This window comes from Schistocerca gregaria, chromosome 3 (assembly GCF_023897955.1).
Source record: "Schistocerca gregaria isolate iqSchGreg1 chromosome 3, iqSchGreg1.2, whole genome shotgun sequence".
Classification (NCBI taxonomy): Eukaryota; Metazoa; Arthropoda; class Insecta; order Orthoptera; family Acrididae; genus Schistocerca; species Schistocerca gregaria.
The window spans coordinates 691,515,903-691,523,416 of record NC_064922.1 but is presented as its reverse complement, the minus strand read 5'-3'; positions in this window follow the sequence as shown (position 1 = coordinate 691,523,416).

Sequence of the window (7,514 nt, the reverse complement as noted above, 5' to 3'; positions counted from 1 at the left end):
TTGCAACTGCTCTACATCCTCATTGGTGAAGCTGCCGCAGTCAGTGGTGCAAGACGCAACTGATGATAGTCGTGCGGCGGTGTCGAAATTTACCAGGGCAGGATCAGGCAATACACGTACATGGAAGTTGCTGACAGTTGGAGGAAAGCGCCGTCCCTAATGTCCTCTGATGGTAGACGCACAAGGGCTTTATGTGCTGGAGCTGTGGGCAAAGACTGTGCTGGCGGCTTTATGTGCTGGAGCTGTGGGCAAAGACTGTGCTGCCAGATGCTCCTGTGGTTTAAAGCTGAACTAAATCTCAGCAGTGCATAGTGTCGAGTCATGAATCAAAAGTTCTCTTTTCCCTTGTTTTGATGTAATAGCAGCCAGTGCTGGATCCCAGGTATGGCTTAACTCGAAACCTGCATCCCTGTTGATGAGACTCTCTGCTGTATGGATATGTATGCCCTCATTAACAATGTAGTTCCAAAAAGATGATGCTGGAGATAAAATTTCAGTCTTTTTGTAAAACATGAGATGCCTCGTGTCCAGGAAATGCTACGCCACCCCTGATTTATCAGGTTGCCCCAGGTATGTACGATGACTGTGTTCGACTCAACGTTGTTGCACAATTCGGTACGTCTGCCCAATATAAGATTTTCCACATTAGCATGGGATTTTATACACGCCACGTTTCCTAAGGCCAAGGTTGTCTTTGGCCGAGCACAATAAATTTCTCAATTTTGCTGGTGGCTGAGAAACACACTTGATGTCGTGTCTTTTGATGATTCATTCTATTCTTGAAGACGTGTCACCAAAACAGGGCAAGAACGCCGTTGCAAAGGGTACCTATTCATCTTTATTTACATCCCTTCTTTGAGTTTGCGTAGAATGTAATGCATGGTGCATCTATCTATCTGAATAGCATTCTGTTGGAATACCGTTTGTAGGTGTTGTAGCTCACCAGGCAGACTGTCAGAAGCACTAAAGAGCATTAGACACTGCTGCATTGTGCTAAGTGATGACAACTTGTGGTCTGCAAACATAGCACCGTGTGAGTTGGTTTGCAATAGACACTATGCCCTAGTGTACCAACAGCTTGTCCTCTGACCATGACATCCAGAAATGGTAAAATGCCATCTTTTTCCACATCTATTGTGAACTGTATATTCGAATGGAGCGAGTTCAGACGCTGGAGGAACACAGGTAATGTCTCTATTCCATGGGGACACACTACAAATGTATTGTCTACATACTGCCAGAAGCAGGTAGATCTGAGACTTGCCGCATGCAGTGCTTATACCTTAAATTCCTCCATAAAACAGATACCCACGATGGGAGACAGAGGACTTCCCATGGCGACACGCTCGACTTGTTGAAAATACTGGTCGTTGAATAAGAGATAAGTTGAGGTAAGCACATGTTTAAACAATCGCCACAATGTTTTCTCAACCTGTTTGCTGATAATCTCTAACGAGCCCAGAAGAGGTAATTTCGTAAATAAAGATATAGATTCAAAGCTAACCGAAAGATCCGAAGGTTGTAGCTGGACGACAGGAACTGCACATGGTGTCCTCGAAATTACTGTCAGTGTATTTGAAGATCTCTTCGAATTTTTCAGCTGTATTCTGAGATTGGGTAGATATCGCCACCTGGGGGCTAGCTGACTTGGCAAAACAACAAACCAAGGTTCACAAAATGTCAAAGCACACTCGTCTTGAGGCCCAAGCACAAGAAGGGAATGCACTACGTCGACGCACCATGTTTAATCTCACCGATAGTCCCCTAACGACACAGCCGTTTGTGCTCAAGAAATGTTTGAACTATGCTCCAACACCACAGAAAGCTCTGAGGTGTCATAGCTGGCACAGAACAGGCACCTTTGAAGGTCTCAGTGATGTTGTAGAAGAAATTAGGAGGAACACGAGCTCCACCAAGAAAGTTTGACATCAGCTCAGCAGATAGGAACCTCTTCGCCCAATAGTGAGGAAGATGGGAGCTCCTATTTTCTGGTCAAACATCTTGCTATGCTGTTGGATCCTCCCCCAGACAAATGTGACCACCATGTCCGGATTTCAGAGGACTTCATAGAACACCTGAAGACACTTAAGTTTCAACTGTTGTATCTTTTGGTTAGCTTTGAATCTGTATCTTTAGTTCCGAAAGTACCTCTGCAGGACTTCTTAGAGTTTATCAGCAAACAGGTTGATAAAAACATTGTGGCGATTGTTTAAACATGTGCTTACCTCAACTTATCTCTTATTCAACGACCAGTATTTTCAACAAGTCGACGGTGTCGTCATGGGAAGTCCTCTGTCTCTCATCATGGCTATCTGTTTTATCGAAGACTTTTAGGAATAAGCACAGCATGCAGAAAGTCTCAGATCTTCCTGCTTCTGGCGGTATCAAGACAATACATTTGTAGTGTGTCCCCATGGAATAGAGACCTTACCTGTGTTTCTCCAGCATCTGAACTCGCTGCATTCGAATATACAGTCCACAGTGAATGTGGAAAAAGATGGCATTTTACCATTTCTGAATGTCATGGTCAGAGGACAAGCTGTTGGTACACTGGGACATAGTGTCTATTGCAAACCATCTCACACAATGCTGTATTTAGCAGACCACAAGTTGTCATCACTCAGCACAATGCGGCAGTGTCTTATGCTCTTTGGTGCATAGAGCACGTGTGGTCTCAGATGTCGACAGTCTGCCTGGTGAGCTATAACACCTATGAACAATATTCCAACAGAATGCTATTCAGATAGATAGATGCACCATGCATTACATTCTAAGCAAACTCAAAGCTGGGATGTAAATAAAGATGAAGAGGCACCCTTTGTAACGACGTTCTTGCCGTGTTGTGGTAGTATGTATTCAAGAATAGAAAGAATCCTCAAAACACATGACATCAAGTGTGTTTCTCGGCCACCAGTAAAACAGAGGAATTTATTGTGCTCGACCAAAGACAACCTTGGCCTTAGGAAACGTGGCGTGTATAAAATGCCATGCTAATGTGAAAATCTTATATTGGGCAGACATACCAAACTGTGCAACAACGTTGCATTGAATACCGTCATCGTACACACCTGGGGCAACCTGTTAAATCAGGGGTGGCATAGCATTGCCTGGACACAAGGCATCACATGTTTTACAAAAAGACTGAAATTTTATCTCCAGCATCATCTTTTTGGAACTACATCGTTAAGGAGGGCATGCATATCCACACAGCAGACAGTCTCATCAACAGGGATGCAGGTTTCGAGTTAAGCCATACCTGGAATCCAGCACTGGCTGCCATTAAATCAAAACAAGGAAAACAAGAACTTTCAATTCATTATTCGACACTATGTACTGCTGAGATTTAATTCAGCTTTAAACCACAGGAGCGTCTGGCAGCACAGTCTTTGCCCACATCTCTTGCACAGAATGCCGTTCTGTGTCTCCCAGCAGGTGGCACTTGGAATACCGCTTTCCTCAAACTGCCAGCGACTTCCCATACAGGTGTATTAGCTGCTCCTTGACTGATAAACTTCGACGCCACCGCTCGATTGCCATCACGCACATCTAGCAGCAGTGGCAAATATTTGGGACCCCAGACTGACACAAACTTACATACGTCACACTGCCTTCATCCCTATACCATAGTTTCCTACATTCACCACTTAATGACTGCAGGTCTGCTCTGTATTCCCGTACCAGTGAGAACGAGGCTGCGAGGTATCAGGATGATGATAGTATCGTCTTGTGCCTGCCTCAGCGTAGCGAGGTGGGCCCAAGACTGTAATATCCTGGGCCTTGGTTCCTCGCGGTCATGTATTCGCCAGTGCACGGATACAGAGTAAAGCTGCGGGCATTAAATGACGAATGTAGTGAATTATGATATGGGGATGTAGACAGTGTGATATACAGAAGTTTGTGTCGGCCGGGAGGGGAGGGGGGAGGTGGGGAGGGGGGAAGGAGGGGCGCAGGTGAATAGCAAAAGTGGTGAAGGTGACTCACAGCTACAACTATAAAACACAGCTAGTGCAAAATATTGGCATTCAGCGAATCTCTTTCGAATTAATTTTGAATGGCTGTTAATTGTCATTAATATGTGTTCACCCAGAATGCAAGTAAATAATTACAAGACTCTAGAATAGAAACTTGTGAACATTAAAAATTATGACTCTTAGACAGGAACAGGAAAAATAAAATTTAACGTCAGAAACATAAAACGACATAACACTTGAAACTAATGAGATAATCGTCCCTCGCGATTTTTCAAAGTAGATGTATGTTTGGATCAACTCTTGATAGACAACTTCCATCTCACATCTACATCAAGGGTACAAGACCTGTACTCATATTCTATATTCTTCAGTGTAGAGAAGCCAGATTCACACAAGCAGGACATTGAGAAGATCAGTAAAAGAGATGAAACTTCCTGGTAGATTAAAACTGTGTGCCCGACCGAGACTCGAACTCGGGACCTTTGCCTTTCGCGGGCAAGTGCTCTACCATTTTTTTTAATCTTATTTCGTTCGTTTTCGTTCGTTTCATCTGGTCGGCGCGGACGTCGCAAGACAACCGTTTCAGTTCGTTGTTGATCCATTAACTCATTTTTTTTATTACAGAGGGCAGCTAACTCTCTGACCGAACACGCTGAGTTACCATGCCGACTAGCGTTTGGTCTGGGCGGACGTCACCAGACATGCGTTCAAGTTGATCGTTGATTCGTTGACTCAGTTTTTTTATTTTTATTTTTTTTTGTTACAGAGAGCACGCAGCCCTCTGACCGAACACGCTGAGCCACCGTGCCGGCTGAGCTACCGAAGCACGACTTACGCCCGGTCCTCAGAGCTTTACTTCTACCAGTATCTCGTCTCCTACCTTCCAAACTTTACAGAAGCTCTCCTGCGAACTTTGCAGTACTAGCGCTCCTGAAAGAAAGGATACTGCGGAGACATGGTTTAGCCGCAGCCTGGGGAGTGTTTCCAGAATGAGATTTTCTCTCATCAGCGGAGCGTGCGCTGATATGAAACTTCCTGGCACATTAAAACTGTGTGCCCGACAGACACTCGAACTCGGGACCTTTGCCTTTCGCGGGCAGAAGTAAAGCTGTGAGGACCGGATGTGAGTCGTGCTTTGGTAGCTCAGATGCTACAGCACTTGCTCACGAAAGGCAAAGGTCCCGAGTTCGAGTCTTGGTCGGGCACACAGTTTTAATCTGCCAGGAAGTTTCATGTCAGTGCACACTCCGCTGCTGAGTGAAAATCTCATTCTAGTAAAAGAGATATTTTTGCTTCATTCACAACATCCTGATATTCACTTTTGAAGAGATAAAACATTATTAAGCATTTTCCTTAAAATTCGGTCTCAGGACTGAATTCTATGATATTTCGATAAGTTGTTCTTTTCTGGAGCTGTTTACTTTAGATACGTTTTCCTTGTTATGTGCAGTCAATGCCTCACAGCCAGTAGCTGTGATCAAGGGAAAGTATTTGGCTATCCCTTCTTGCAACTCAGCTACCTGCCGTTTTGTGTGTTCCTTTATCAGATTTTTTTCCCCTTCTGTATTTAACTTGCTTGATCCGGTAGTCATAGCTGGAAAAGCGCTCGCTCCTATGGACGAGATCCAATTGCGATTTTTTTCCGAAAATGTACTGATTTCATAACTTGATGGTATTATCGTTTCATGCCATCCCTGCATATTTGAATTAAAATCATTAAGTTCGCTGAAGAATATCGGAAGTTTGGGCAGTTCAACACATCAAATGGATTTTTTAAACCATTGAAAGTAATCAAACTTATTATTATCATTAGATTCAAAAAATGCATGTAGTTCATCCTAATGTTCTAGAACGCTGGTAAGTATTTTTGCTTTGGAAAGCTCATCGATTTTGCTCTGAAATAACAACACTTTATCATCTGGACCCTTTTCTTTACAGATTTTCTCAAACATTCGCAATTTTACTTGGCGAGTTTTTTTAGTATGTGGTATGTAACAGCTAATTCACTGGATAAAATTAAAACCATGTGGTCAGTTGTGAAGGAAGTGTCTGGTCAGCAGCACAAGGTCGACGATATAAAGTCAGTTCATAGTAAAAATATTCCTGTTACTGATAAGTCAGATATATGTACAGAAAAATCATTTTCTGAGCATTGCTGATGAATTCAATAAAAACTTAGTTTTTACAGGGAATCATATAACTCTCTTGCAATGTCCCTCTCCGCGATGATATCTGAAGTAATCCTCTGTGATACTGACAAGAGGGAGTCTGAGTCAGTAATTCAATCACTGAAGACTAAGGACATTCATGTTTATGATGGAGTGCCTTGCATATTGCTAACGTACTGTGCTACAGATGTTAGCCCTGTACGTAGCCATATTCATAGTTTTTCCTCCAAGAACGATACGTTTGCTGAATAATTAAAGTACTTAGTAATAAAGGCGCTTTATAAAAAGGGAGAAAGGGATAATATAGACAATTTTAGAACTATTTCCATACCATTAGTGATTGCTAAAGTTATTGAAAAGGCTGCGTATGTAAGGATAATTCATCATTTTATTTCACATAATTTGCTATCAGATGTACAGCTGAGCTTTAGAAGTGGTTTAACAAGCGAAATGCTACATTCTCGTATCTCTGTGAGGTACTGGGTGAATTAACCAAAAGGTTTCCAACTAAGGCATTTGATTTTGTTGATCGCAAAATATTGCTCCAGAAGTTAGACCATTATGGAATATGGGAGCATCTCACAATTGATTCACCTCTTACTTTAGCAACAGACAACAAAAGGTCATTATTCACAATGTTGAGAATGTCTGTGATGTGGGGTCTAAGTGGGGCACAGTCAAAAGGGGATGTGGCCTAGGGATCAGTGCTGAAACCACTCCTGTTCCTTATTTATATAAATGACATGCCCTCTAGTATTACAGGTGATTGTAAAATATTTCTGTTTGCTGATGACAGTAATTTGGTAATAAAGGGTGTCGTTTGCAACACTGGTTCTATTTCAAATAGTGCAGTTCATGACATAAGTTCACAGCTTGTAGAAAATAAACTAATGCTGAATCACAGTAAGACTCAGTTTTTACAGTTTCTAACACACAATTCAACACAACCCGATATTTTAATTTCACTGAATGGGCAAATGATTAGTGAAACTGAACAGTTCAAATTTCTAGGTGTTCAGATAGATAGTAAACTGTCGTGGAAAGCCCACTTTCAGGATCTTGTCCAAAGACTTAACTCTGCCATTTTTACAATTCGAATGGTATCTGAAGTAGGTTATAGTTCGAGATAAAAAGTAGTCTACTTTGCTTATATCCTTTCGCTTATGTTGTATGGTATTACATTCTGGGGTAACTCTTCCCAATCTCAAAGAATATCTTTGACTCAGAAACAGGCTCTTTGGGCAATAAGTAGTGTAAGTTTGTGAACATCTTGTCGATCTCTGTTCATTTGTCTGGGTATTCTGACATTTGTCTCTTATGTATATATATATATATATATATATATATATATATATATATATATATATATATATAT